General features: G+C 42.3%; 1 protein-coding gene across 2 annotated transcripts in view; it reads left to right on the top strand.

Moving 5' to 3' along the window:
- Window positions 1–14,249, top strand: part of cdh19 (cadherin 19, type 2) — a 189,531-nt gene continuing 175,282 nt past the window's right edge. For both annotated transcript variants that reach the window (XM_069512937.1, XM_069512936.1), the window contains exon 1: window positions 1–397. The gene's annotated coding sequence lies outside the window, so the exon portion shown is untranslated. The remainder of the gene's footprint in view (window positions 398–14,249) is intronic.

Genomic DNA, 14,249 nt, shown 5'->3' with positions numbered 1-14,249 from the left:
TTGAGTCTCTCCAGTCAGTCAGCCCAGGTGGCACGAGAGCATGATGGAGGCATGCCGGGAGAAAAACTGCCCACAAACAAACCCGACATGTATAATAACCTCATGCTAACTGCTCTGTCAGTGATTCAACTCCCCCCGACATGATATTTTATCTTTAACACGAGATACTTTGCTGCGTGTGGCCTCCAAAACTGTTTTTAGCCGCTAAGCTAGCTGCTAATTCAAACATCAGGCAAACAGCTGTCGAGGGGTTTTCTGGATTCATTTTTGGAAAGAAGCAAAAAGCAGAAGTCACAACTTTATTATGGATTCAAGTGAGCGGTTCCCGCTGGTGGATTTAAGGAACACAAGTGATGGAGGAGCGGACGGACACCGGGACTCTACAGGCTCTCCACAGGTAGGTGCTGTCCACCATTTTTGTCTCGTTGGTCTGTGATGCTGATGCTGCTGTGTGAGTCTGAATGAATTACCTGTTGCACCTGAGGTTCCACTGCAGTGAACTGAGCAATCAATCCAAGCTAACGAGCTACAGCTGCTAATATTGACAAAAGGTGTAGCTCCGTGTTCTGCTGCTGAGAACTCCGAACTCTAATACTCATATTTGTAGCGTGTTGAATTTTTATTTATTTAAGTTGTTGGCAGCTGGAGAATAAACCTCATCACATAGGATCCGGTTGCTGATGTTACCCATGAAGCTTTGCTGGCACATGAACTTGAAATGTAAAAGTTGTTTTGTTTGATTTAATTTTTTCAAAGTTACCTGTTGTTACCCCACACGTGGTTGTAGCTTGAAACAAATGATTGACACCATCCTCACAAGAGGGTGTAGAAGAGTTGCATTGTGGGTCTGCATTGTTCAGAATTAAACACACAATCAATTCGGTCACACGGGTCAAAAAGAGGGAAATGGACGAATGAGACAATCAGTCGATGCATCATTCCACAGGACAAACCTGCTGATAAGTCAGTTCTTGAAACTTTTGCTGTTTGTATGTTTTGGATTATGAAAAGCCGAGAGAAGAGACGCCACCCTCCGAACTTTATATCCTTAGTAACACTCACTTAAGCTTCGTGTGCAGGAAGCTGAGCTCTGACTGGACAACTGACGTTTTGGGGGGGATTTGTGAGCAGTCAATTAGAAATCACAAACCTCAGGACCATTGCAGCTCAGGGCCTCAGCCTCAATCCACATCTTGGTTTGTGACAAATCTTATTTTAGAGCTGAAGCGTGCAAATGATGCACAGACTAGTAACAAGTACATGGCCCACATTATCCCTGTCACCTCTAAGTGCACAGTAAGCATTTCCCAGTGAAGTGTTTCACTCTGCCAGGGAGACGCTGCCACACAGGAGCGGCCTAATGAGGTTTCCCCGGTTGTGATCATGTACTGAAGGGACCTGTCCCCTCAGGGTGGTCGGTCTGACTTACACAACCCGAGACGTAACCGTTTCTAAAGGAGGTGACAGGTGCCCGAGCTCAGCTGCTGACGCCGTCACCCCCACTGTTGCTACGGGCGATCTCCTTCCTCCGAGCTGATTACCCAAAGAGCATGAAAATCAGGTTCATCAACACACGGATGAGTGTTTTTGCAGTTTGCATGTGTTTGTGTCACGTCCGTCGTAGCTTGTGGTTAATCTGATCCTCAGTCTCTTCACACAGATGTTCAGGGTTGTTATGTGACCCGCCTGCTGGGCCTCGGAGCTTACTTCCAAGACCCTGATGGTGACTGTAGCCTGCTGGGTTTTATTAATGCTACATTCACTTAAATACACTCACGGTCATATACACACACATTGATCCAAATATTTTTCCTGCTCAGGCATCAAACTGCAGAATTGTGGGGGGGGGGGGCTGTGTGAACCGCGTCTCTGAATCCCTTTAACCCCTAAAAAGTGGATATGTTAGGAAGTACTACTGGGGCATGAGCTAAGTGCTATATTCTGTGGAGAAAGTAGGATTTATTTAAGTTGAGAGCTTTTACACAATAATCCTTTCAGGGTCCTGTCTAGAGCGTTTTGAATGGGTGGGGCCACAAGCTGTGTGGAGGAGAGCGCTTTCTATGCACTTTGTATGTGGGTGTACTATATATCTTGTATTGATATGCATGTATACTTATTTATATTTGTAAATATCTCAAAGAAATGCAAAGTTTTCAATCACTTCCATAGTACATGCTTCAATTTTCAAATCAAACTCTTGGAGAAATAAAGAAATAAGAAATAAAGTACAACAGGATATGAAACTGAATTGAAAGACACTTACCCAAATATTCACAAAACTAGACTACTTTTTTGGTGCAGTAATTTTCTGAAGTGAACCAACTTTCCTGTCTTCAAACTTCAGTTTCCTGTATGGATGCAACAAACAAGCTATAATGTGTCAGTTAAAGCCATTTTCATATATGCATTGCAACTTTGAACTTGTCTAGACGTTACCCAGAGGAGCTGTGGAATCAATTGAACCAGACATTAAACAGACTTTACTCCGGCAGCCTCCTACTATAAAGTCTGTGTAATGTCCGATCAAAGCCATGTGTGAATAAAGCTGGTATTTGTCCAGAGAATTCTCTGGTCAGCGTGTTGATGGAGTTTCTATCTACTTAACCTGCCCACTTTTCCCAGGCGCTATTCCTCGTTTAAACCAGCGGGATACCATTCGAATTGAAGGTATATCATGTAGACGATTTCTCATGCTTCATGTGTTTTAAGGCAGATATGGACAATGTCTGCAGATTCAGAGTCAGACACTGAAACACTACAGAGTTCATTTGTGAATAAAAATGTGTGTGTTGGAGTTCACTAACTCCAGAAAGAACCAGACTAGGTGATTCTGTTGAAGGTTAGATTTTCACATCTCAGAATAATAACACAGAACAAAGACGAGAAGGTGAAGTGGAAAAATTCAGTGGGAAAAAACCGGTTGCTCTGGTTTGTATCACAGGCAAACAGAAAATCCAAAGTAAAAAATGCTCTGAGAAATTCTATGGAACAGAATCACAAGGTAGGAGCAGAGAGAAATACTGATGAAGGACAGGGAGCAAGATACACAAGAGAGGCGAGGATGTAAAACACATTACGGTGTCGCAGCCAATCACAAAACTAGAAAAACTGTATGTAGAGCAACATAAAGTAAAACAGGAAGTTCAAACCTCACTCACAGTTGCTTACAGTTGCTTATTGGGGAAAATCTTAACAGTTTATCTGCTTTGACTCTTTAAATTAAAATGATTGAGATCAGCCACAACTTGCTGTAATGTTTATTAACGAAAGCCGAAGCCTAGTCCAGTCTAACGCAGGTTATTTATTGTTTTGGTGAGACAAAAGTACAGTAGCATGCTAGCTGACGTGAGCTGTAGACTGATTGTGTGACCTGTCACACAACCGGATCATCTGGGCCGAACACCCGTCCTGACCAATTTTACAAATCATGTTTCTACTCAGATTCCTGGGGTTAAATCGTCTGGAAATTCCTGTAGTCTGAGCCCGGCTCAAACAAGTCATTTAGCAACTGCGGATGGTCCACTTTGAAAAATTAGACAGGATGAATCCACTTTAGAAGCTGCACTTGGCAGAATCTTGATTTATTGCAAAATGAACATCAAAGAATGTAACAATTACTTCAACTCCAGAAAAAGAAACGTAGAATGTTATTGTGATGAGAACAACAAAGATTATTTTGAGTGGCCATAATTGAGGGGTGACTGATTCCAGGGAGGGACAATCCTAGCCCTCCCTGCACACCCGCCCCTGTCTCCCCACATCACTGGAGAAAAAATGATGCATTTAAAATTTACCAGATCCCCTGGAGAGTTTGTGCGAACAATGACAAGTAGCGTGGACCGCTCCTGGTGTGCTCGTCTCTGAAAACAGCAGCGCAAAGTGCTTTTAGTGGTCATTACTGAGCCCACTTTAGCATCCGACACCACCGGGGAATAACAACACCTTGCCTGCAGAGAGCAATAACATCTGAGAGGCCCGGCTCAGGCCAGTGGTTAAGTTTGCAATCAAATAGGAAATGTTTTCTTTGCAGCTTCGTCTGATGGCTTTTTAATTGCTTTCGGTGACACCATCACATCCCTCCGTCAGTAGCCAGGAGACCACGTTGTGTTTGCGACAACATGGGAGCTCCGTAATGTAATCATGGAATAATCATAATTAGGAAAGCATAATTGTGGGCAGTTATTTGGTTTAAAATGACCCAGAGGTGCAAACTAATCTCCGGAAATACATTCCTGTTGATAGTTGATGGCCTGAGGACATTTATGGTTTGAAAGGACCACAACAACCAAGAGTAACAGACTGTTAACACTTCATATAGAAACCCTCAGGGGACTGGTAATACACAGAGCTTGTTTCCTTGTTGTTGCACTGAATTATTTTTATTGTATTAGGCTGAAATATGTCTTTAATATTATGCACATTACAACATTACAGGAAAAAAAAAGATTGTGGACAAATGTACACATACGTCTAACACGAGAAGCCTTAGAATTAGAAGCCTCAGTTTTGTCCCTGAACCTTTTCCTTTCACAATCAATTTGTTGTTTCTTACATGCCCTGACTTTAATTTTTGTTTTGTGAAATTTTAATGAAAGCAGTCCTCACCGAGACATGCAGGGCGACAGCTAAATTGTGTTTTTCCTGTTTTCAACATCTGCTGCGTGTTCCCTCTGCAGAACAGACACAGTTTCAGGCAGAGGTTTACAGGAAACAAGTTGGTCTGAAATGCGTTACAGCTAAAGTGGTCGTCCTTTTTTTGTGTTTTTCTTCTCAGACTTAATTTTAAAGTGAATTAGACACAGCCTCTTACCTAGTCGGATTTGTATTTTTATTTGTATTTGTATTTATAATTATGATAGAACAGTTCATTCCAGTGTTTTTATTACATCGTGTTTCATAAAGATGGACTACATGTCTCCACTTCCTCCTGTTTTACAAAAATGTGGCTGAAATCTCACAGTTCAGGTGCTGCCATTTTGCTTTTTTGATGATGTTTGGGGCCTGGATCTGCGCAGTGATGATCTTAGAGAGGAGACGTGTTTACACGAGTCAGACTCAGCTGGCAATCTTGGAAATGTTTAACCCTGTTTTTATAGCATCGAATAACTAATCAAAACCAAACTAACCAGAAACACTTGAACATATGTCAGTGTGGTAAGAACAACCTTAAATGACCAAACCCATTTTTGTGAAAAATTTACTTTGCTGTTTACTTTGATTTTTTTTCTAGTTGGGTCCATGACCCATCTGCTACGGAGACAAGCTTTATAACCCATACTGCAGCCAGCCACCAGGGGGCAATCATGAGGATTTGGCTTCACTTGTGAGGAGCTGTCATGTCCTCCATCTTTATCCACGCTCTTAAGATTAGTGTAGCTATCAAGTGTTGGATTATATATGAAGTGTATTTCTAAAATGTGAAGCAGTAGCCAGTGGGGATCCAAATAAACACACAGTGGCCTAGTAAGTTCCAACAGACAAAAAAAAATCTTGGCAAACAAATGTAGAAATTCAAACTGTACTTCCTCAAAACTGTTCCAAAATAAAGTGAATCCCAGATAAAAACAACTCTACAATGTCATTGTCAGACAGCGTTGCTTTTAAGGCAGTGACATGTGCTCTCTGCGGGGACACAAGCAGCCTGGATGAGTGCTGCACCAGTTGTCAACCATCCAGATAAATCTTCTCTGCTTGGACCACCCAGGAGGATCTAGCCTGGAGGTTCGTCAAGGACAGCCAGAGGCAGATTTGGAACTGGCCCTCAGCCCTGTTTTTTCTTTTTACTGCAAAACTGGGTTGTCTTCCGTGGCTCCACTTTCATATGTCTCTCTCTCTCTCAGTGTATGATGTGCGTGCCCATGTGTTGTAGCTACATATAGGGCAGAGATTGTCTGTCATGCATTTTCCGCCTATCTGAATTTGGTTTAAACAGAGCAGAAAGTGAAAGTGTTGCTCGGGCCCATGATGACAGAGGGGGGAAAGGATGAAATGGCGCACCTGGAGTTAATGAAAAAGAATTGAACGCTCATACGTAACATGAAGGGTCCTGCAGGATCACAGCCTGCCACAGCCACTTAGAGGATATATTTTTCACCAGCGGAGCAGGCGGGTGGTGTTACAGAGTCCTCTGCTGCACCAGCTTGTATCAATCAGCTTGTCCTGACAGCAGCATGAGACAGAAAGAGAAACAGATGCCAGCTTCCCTCGCCTTTAAAACAAAAATGCATGTGTTATCAGCAGTCCTCAAAGATGGGGACAGTTTTTAGTCTTCTTTCTTGTCCAAGGTTTCTCTCTGAAATCTCTGGGAATCATTTTGTTTCCTAAAATATCCCAGAACCCCAGTTAAAGAGTTACTTTAAAGGGATGTCTTACATTGACTCATTAGGAACCGTATGTAGTTTGATAGCTTTAATCATGTTGTCAGAGTCCGTCACAGATTTTGTCAATTAGTTGATGCTACGATAACTCTCTTTGGTCTGTGGTATTTTTACAGGACGATAAAGCATCGCTTTTACATCTGCAACCACTTGTGTGTTCTTGGAATCTGCACTTTATACTGATATTTTATTCATCCCATAGAAAAAGACATAAAACAAAATGCGGAGTCTGGCTCGGCTGAGCAGCACATCTCTGAATTATGTGGAATAAAGCATAATACAATTAAGAGGACGATCCTCAGAATGATGAATACTGTTGCTCTTGCTCCATTGCTTTATTCATTTATCTTTTTTTTATAAATGACATATTTTTGTTCTGTTCTCACCCCTCTCCATCAACTGGAACAGAGGATACAAGGGCTATTTGTTCTGCTCTGGTTTTTTCTGCATTGTGTTTTGGTTGAGCTTTAAACCACACACCTACTGCTGATGGAAATCAGCTGGCAGGATCTCGAGCAATGCATCATATTAATATGACACCGTGCTGATTAATGCCCTTTGAATAATCATTCTCAGTTGGTAGCAACCAGCTGGCCTGCGAGTAAAGATTTCATTCCCAAAACACTTTCTCCTGTTCTGGAAGAAAAAAAAAACAATAGTTTGGGCTCAAAACTTCTGCAATACTTGACTTTGTTTGCAGAGCCCCACCACCTGTCAAGCTGTAGCACGGCAACAGGATGCAGGTTACCATGACAACAGTGATGGATTTACCACTTGAACTTTGTAATAATTTGGGGAACAATGGGTGTTTTGTTTCCGCACAGAAGCAAACATGCAGCTTTTGTTACAGTCTGTAAAAGAGACTGTAAATACCGATAGATGATGCGTCCCTGTTTCCTCCCATCGTACAAAATTAAAGCCAAAATATCCCGGATAAGGCTGCTGCCATTTTGTGACTTCATTTGGAGTCTGCACAGTAGTGATTCAGTATTGATGGAGCCACCGTGTCATGTTCAACCAATCGTGAGCCACTCTTTAAACTTTTTGGTTCAAAAGCAATAAAAAAAGACACAAGTCTACAAACTTTTTAAGTATGTAAATTATTGACCTACCCCGTGCACCTCTTCAGCATGCAGAAAAACCTTTGCTGTGTTCTGTGGGTTTACTCCTCTGAGTTTGTAAGGATGCAGGATGATATTCTGTCAGGCACCAAATCTATAACCAATAAACACAATTTATGACGACCTAGAGCACAAAATTTACAATTTTCATGGTGAGTGCAGGAATCAGAAAGCACCTTATCTTTGTTATTCACATGGGGACAGCTAACCTGAGCAACTGATGCTTCTTTATGCTTTATGGTGGATGACATGTCTGACACACACTTCCTGGCTGCACGTACTGTAACAACCTTGTCTTCCTTAACTTCAAAAGTGCTTATCAGAAAATGTAGTTAAATTGACTCCTGATGCACATGAGCAGACACGTGCACGCACACACAAACCTGCTCTGTGCCTTTTATAATTTATTCCCCCACGTCTGGCTTTTGCTTCTGTCAACACTGATATCAGCACTGATGTGAGTTTGAATCCGAAGCGTTGTTCTCGCTCGCCCATTAGCATGCGGGAGCGACGCCGTCTTTTTGCATGTGAATAAGCGATTATTAAAATTTCGGTCTGAATCTTGAAAGCATCAAAGATTAAACAGTTACACTGACTGACACTGGCTGATCCCATTTTATTGCAGAGGAACATACGTTTAGATGACTCGTCAGGCAGCCAGGCGACTTACTGTACGGTGGTGACCTTCAGCAGGAAAACTGAAGTGCTGCATGTTGACGCAAAACACTGACTTCATCCTTAGTCTACACCAGAGGTCACAGCGCTTCACAAATGAGGAAAAAATTATTTGAATTCTTCACGAATCAGAAAATGTAATAAAATACAAAATAAAAATACAGTTTGTCTACATCACCTTCTAACTAAGAACTTCCAGCTACTTCTTGGAGTGGTGCTTTAGGTATATTTGGGGTATTTTTCGCCTTTATTGATATAATACATTGATATATATATATGTGTGAGAGAGACTGGGGGAAGCAAATGGCCGGTCGAAACCAAACCAATGGTGGGGGGGGAAGCGAGTCTCCACACGAAAACCAAGACAATGAGCTGAAGATGCTAAAATGCTAATAGCTGAGAGAAAGTGTAATTCTCTGTGATTATTTGTTTGTCAGCAGGTTTGCACAAAATACAATGAACGGATGTGTAGCTGAGATAATGTGGATTCAGAGGAGAATCAACCGTTTTCCGGCATCTTCAATCGTTTTACAACTCAGTCCGAACAAACATGACTGATTTTGTTTGGTATTTAATGGCGACTGTTTGGCCTTGGCAGAAATATCCGCCTCGAAGTTAATATTTAAACATAACATTTTTTGCTTGAAAATATTTGGAACTGAAGCTTCTTATGTGCTCTTCTGGCTTCAAGATATACGGCGTCGTACACATTTTTTTGGAACGTCTTTGCAAAGCTCCACGAGCCGGGAAACTGCTCCTCGTAACTCAGCTGCTGAAGAGACAGAGCGACTAAAGCTTTTGTCTGGTTTTAGATGATGTCCTGTCCAACACTGAGGAAATATTGATGATGGAAAGACTCCAAGCAGCAGCCCTGGTAAAGTGCAACGTTTTTATTCAAACACAAAGCGGAGAGATCTCCCTTCCTGTGTGTGTGTGTGCTGAATTCAGAGATCCAGATATCAGTATGCCTGTGAGAGATAAACACAATGATGACGGCCTCCCCAGTGTCAGATACTGAAGTGTCTGGGCTGTGGTCTCAGCCAGTGATAATGAGGTGTTGTCTCGGTTAATAAGTTCTCACTAACCACCGCCGCCTTGTACGCCTCTGCTCTCCCACGGCAATCCTTAACAGTGCATGATCACACGGCCTCTATGTTAGCTTGTTGTGTTAATAACGTGTCACTGGCAACACGCGTGCCATAACACTTGTGTGATCATCGCAGGAATCTTCGCTCTCCCTTCATATCTGACTCACACAAACACACACCATGTTAAAGTGTGACTTTTGCATCCACTTTATCTGCACCACTAATGTCAGATTGTGCGTCTCAGCAGGAATTTTATTGGCACCACTGCAGATACTGTGGTATTATTCACTGGACCAAATGAATCTATGAGCTGTGAAATCATTCAGGGGGTGTAATGATGAGCTATCACAGATCTGCGTGAGCTTTTGTAGCAATAAAGCACACTGATAGAGTTAGGACTGCAAATGTGCTGACACTTCAGAATATGAAAAGCTGCAAGAGCAGAGTTAGGATGCTCTGCATGTCCTCTTTTTCCTCCTCGTTCATCTTAAAGCATATTTCCTCAGAGCCAGTGGACACTTTTATTAAATCCCTAAAGCACCAACAGGATGTCCCTGCTCAGCCTGTAATGAATAATGTACATAAAATTTTTACATTCATACACGACAACAAGTGACAACCTTCGATGTTTATTTGGTCCTGCAGGCTGAATTTCCAAAGCAGTTTTATCTTCTGTTTATTCTCAATCACTTATTATCAGTTAACTATCTCACACATGTTTTGGATGCTTCCAGAGATAAACAACGTCGCAGGTCCAAAGGCTTTCTAACGTGGCTTTATTCTGGAGCAGTGTGATCCGTGACAGAAGCAGATTTACACCGGTGCACTTGGCAACGTCGGGTCAGACTTGATTTGCATCAAACGATGGTTAAATGGGGTCAAACTTGCAACTGACACCAGTTTTGGAGTTGTCATGATACTCTCCTCTGGCACGGCCTCTCATCCTTAGCGTCTGACTTACATGACTGATGCCCCACAGTGAATCATAAGCCGGTTGCCTAGCGCTGTATCACCCACCCATCATTCTTTTCCACATTCCCCCCCCGCTCCTTTATGGGCGGCTCATAGCTGTCACCTCACACCGTCTGTGGGGGGGAGAGCGACTGCCACGCGGCCCTCTGGTATCTCGGCGCCCATCTGTCATAACCGGTCAGCCCGGTTCCGCACCGTGTCCAGGGAACATCAGGCGTGGGCCGGCTGTCCTGCCGGGTGGCGCGATGACTTCAGTGTTGCTCACATTTCCAGAGCGACGCAGAGATTGGATTTGTGTCAAGTCAAGCAGCAGGTCTGAACAGATATCGGCCGTAATATTTGTGTGTTGGCGTGGAGCCGCCGCTGATGGTTTTCACAGCCGCAGCAATTTTCATGTTCCACGTTACAAGATGTGATGAACACCTCCATTCACAGGACAGAAGAAAGTGTGACGGATGCGTGACAGGTTCACCTTTGTGCATTATATATACAGTAAATGAAGAAATAACCAAGAGCTATAAAACTGATTAAGGAAAATTATTTATTTCTTATCACAACAGTTGAAGGATACTAACATTTTTGTATGACCTTGGAAAATTCACTGGATCGATTAATTGGAACTATTCATCCATCTGCCCATTATCTATCCCAGCAAGCATTGGGGCGAACAGACGGGTCAGAGAAGGACCCATTACATTCTGATGTGGATTTTAAATAACCCACATTTGGTCTTTGCTGAATCCCAACCCAGATCTGGTGCCTTGGTTTGCCCCTCTATACAACACCGAACAAGCGATTTATCAGTTCTTTGGAGTGGTGGCAAACTGAATGATTTATAGCTCTGCTCTTTTTATTTATATTTTTAATCTTATTTATTTCACTGCCTCCGTTACTGTCACCGTCTCCATTTTGACTCTCTTCCTCTCTCCTTGTCTCTTTTGCTTTCCCTCTCTTAAGCTTTAGAGGTCATGCCAGTGAGGTGTAACTTAAAGCATGATGGGTAATCCTAATAAACGTTCCCTGTGCGATCCCAATGAGCTTTTATGACGGATCAGAGGCTGGAAGTGTGTGACGTGTGCTCTCATACAGTTCTGACACACATCAGTCAGCCCCAGCATGGCTTCATGGTTTGATGGACACGAACATGCATTCAAGTACCCACATACACAGGCACATCTGCACAGGACATTGTCATGCTGAATAAATGCATCGGCTGAAGCATTGCAAATGCAACTTATTGCTTATTTTGTTCTTTAGAGAACGTGGCTGATGCATAAAACATTTATGAATAACCAGATATGTTTATTTATATATGTCTATGAATATACTATAGATTGTTCTTGAGATTTTGTTCTCTTTCCCTTTACCTATTATTTCATAATCACTGACGTTAGCATATTTCTCCATCTGTCTTTTTCCATTTCACCTCTTTTCTATCTGTGAAAAATAAATTGGACAATTACCGTCATGCAGTCAGGAAATGCAGCCCGGGGTTATAAATCGGCCAAATGCAAACAAGTGGGATCCGCTGATCCTAAATGTGAGTCACTAAGTCGAGAATTGGGGGCCTTGAAATGTCTGACAGCTTAAATCACTGTCACTCTGAGCAATGACTCAGAGAGAAACAGGGGACGAGGAAGATGGAAGGAGAAAGACGGACGACGAGGAAGAAATAATGAGTTTTCACAAAGCGGTCTATCTGTAAGGCTGCAAAGGCCACGGCAAATATGAACAGCATTTGAATTTAAGCTTGTCATCCGTGGCTCCATGCCAAATGACCACAGTTTGGCTCCATGCCTTTTTCATGAGCGCCTGTTGATAAAAATTCATAATCCTCATCTGCATTCTCTGATCAAAAGCCACCGTGAAATGTGCAAACAGATTGTCACCTCGTCTGAAACAGAGATGTTTCACGATGACGAGTGCGGGAACAACCACTGCGGGACACAGGCAGTCTTTCTGTGTGAAAATGATACTTGAAAGGGGAGATAAAATATTCACCAGAGAGAAATATGAGGAGATTGCGCATCGCCTTGAGCGAGCAGGGCTCCCACTGCGAGGCGCAGGGAGAGGGAAAGATAGGAGAGGAGGGAGGGACTAGGGAGGGCGGGATGGACTAGGGAGGGAGGGAGGGAGGGAGTTGGGGAGAAGTTGGGAATGATGGAAAGCAAGAGGGAACGTAAAATAAGATTTAGTGAAGAGCAGATAATAAAGAAAGAATGACCGCTGGGCAATTAACACCTCCAAACTGTAAATCTAACGAATTAAATTTTACATCGCCGGGAAAAGGTCACTCTTGTTTGCAAGATTCTTACAAAGTTCAGTGAGGAGGACAACACATCTGTAAATCTCTTACATTCCCATTTACATTTAGGCTTCTACTACATTGAAAACAGCATTTTAAACCAAAACGAACACTGTCCAATTTCCGCACCACTCACGTCCAGTGGTTGTGCAGTTGCCCAAAACAGGAAGTATTTGGTTGTTGCATGCAGAATTGTTGCGGATAGATCTCAAATAATGTTGGTGACTGATTTTGGTAGCCGGTTGTTTTCTTGCAGTGGAGGGTCAAGTGATTGGAGCCTGAAGATTCAGGAAACGTTGTGATCGTGAAGACCCAGTCAGAAAGTTTGAGTGTTTCTACGTTATCATTTTGAAACAACTCAGCTCCTGCTCGTCCAGACTGAAACACAGATCCCAGAGTTTTCAAACTAAATCAGGACCAGTTTCCAAACTTTTCCATGTTAGTGTCTCTAACACTCTGGAGTTAGAGTTGATCTGTTTCAAACAAAATCGTAGTAGTATTAACGTACCTCCAGATACAGTAAAAATTCAATCCGGAATGACTCTAATTTTCCATCTGACATTTAGTTTCCCCATGTGTCAGAGACAGACACATCCTGGAGATCATTATATCACGAGGGAAAAGAATGATGTATCGATTCAGGACATAAAATTCTAGGTCACCATTGATTAGCAGTAACAGGCTTTTTGCTTTCCTCTCTGTCATCACACCGGCCCTGGCTTTATTTTTAGGCGCGGGCCGATCGATACCGAGGTTGCTTTGTGCGAGTCTCAGTGGCATCGTGCCTCCCCGCGGAGTCTCACGTAGGTCAAACCAAAGCCCTCCGAAAGGTTGAACCAATGATGGGAATCAATGGATGGGAAATGTCAACTAAAATGGCTGTTTACAACACTGAAGGACAATTTTTAAATACATATTGTTTCATTTGAACTCATGTCTTCTGCCAAATATAAATCTAGAACCGCTGAGAAAACAAATAGTCATGACATTTTCAACCTATGCTGATAAAAGTGAGTTTATATATGTTCTCACTTTGTTATTTCAGCTCATGTTTTGTTATCACTGCTTTGGTTTTTAGCAGCTATGTGCTAATTCCCTTTCAACCTTAATTACTCTGCGCTGACATCACAATTATTTTGCACACTCATGGTTCTGAGGGACATTAATTGATACAGATCACAGTGACGGTGATGATGGAGGTCTTGTGTCATGCAGATAAATATGCTCATCACTCATGAGCTTACAAGGCACAACAAACTGTGACGAACCCGATCTATAATGAAGGGGATTGGATTTTTTGATAAATACCACAGAATCTGCACAAGACAGAGAAAAACCCACTTTACATAACTTAAGCAGATTTTCAGACGTCGCGTCCACAGGAAAACTCATGAATTTATCCACCTCGTCCTGTTTTCTCAGCTTTTCAGACAGTTAGAGGAAAATAATCAACATTAAAATGTGATTTCAGTTTTTAATAATTGGTTTTCTTTGTTTTGTTGATGCATTTGAAGTTATGTTTAGATTTATTGTGCATCAAACCAACATACATTGATTTTTTTCTTTGGTTTCTTGGCACATATGAGCTGCATACTTCTACATCTTGGAGTTGTGGCAAATATAAAAACACAATATTCACTCTCATTTAGCTCTGATAACCAACTCCTGAGGAGAATATCTGTCTCTCAGCTGCTGAACCCTGCTGCATGTT

This window comes from Paralichthys olivaceus, chromosome 17, assembly GCF_024713975.1.
Source record: "Paralichthys olivaceus isolate ysfri-2021 chromosome 17, ASM2471397v2, whole genome shotgun sequence".
Lineage (NCBI taxonomy): Eukaryota > Metazoa > Chordata > Actinopteri > Pleuronectiformes > Paralichthyidae > Paralichthys > Paralichthys olivaceus.
Note: the sequence above shows the minus strand (reverse complement) of the source record. Positions and strands in the feature narration are given on the sequence as shown.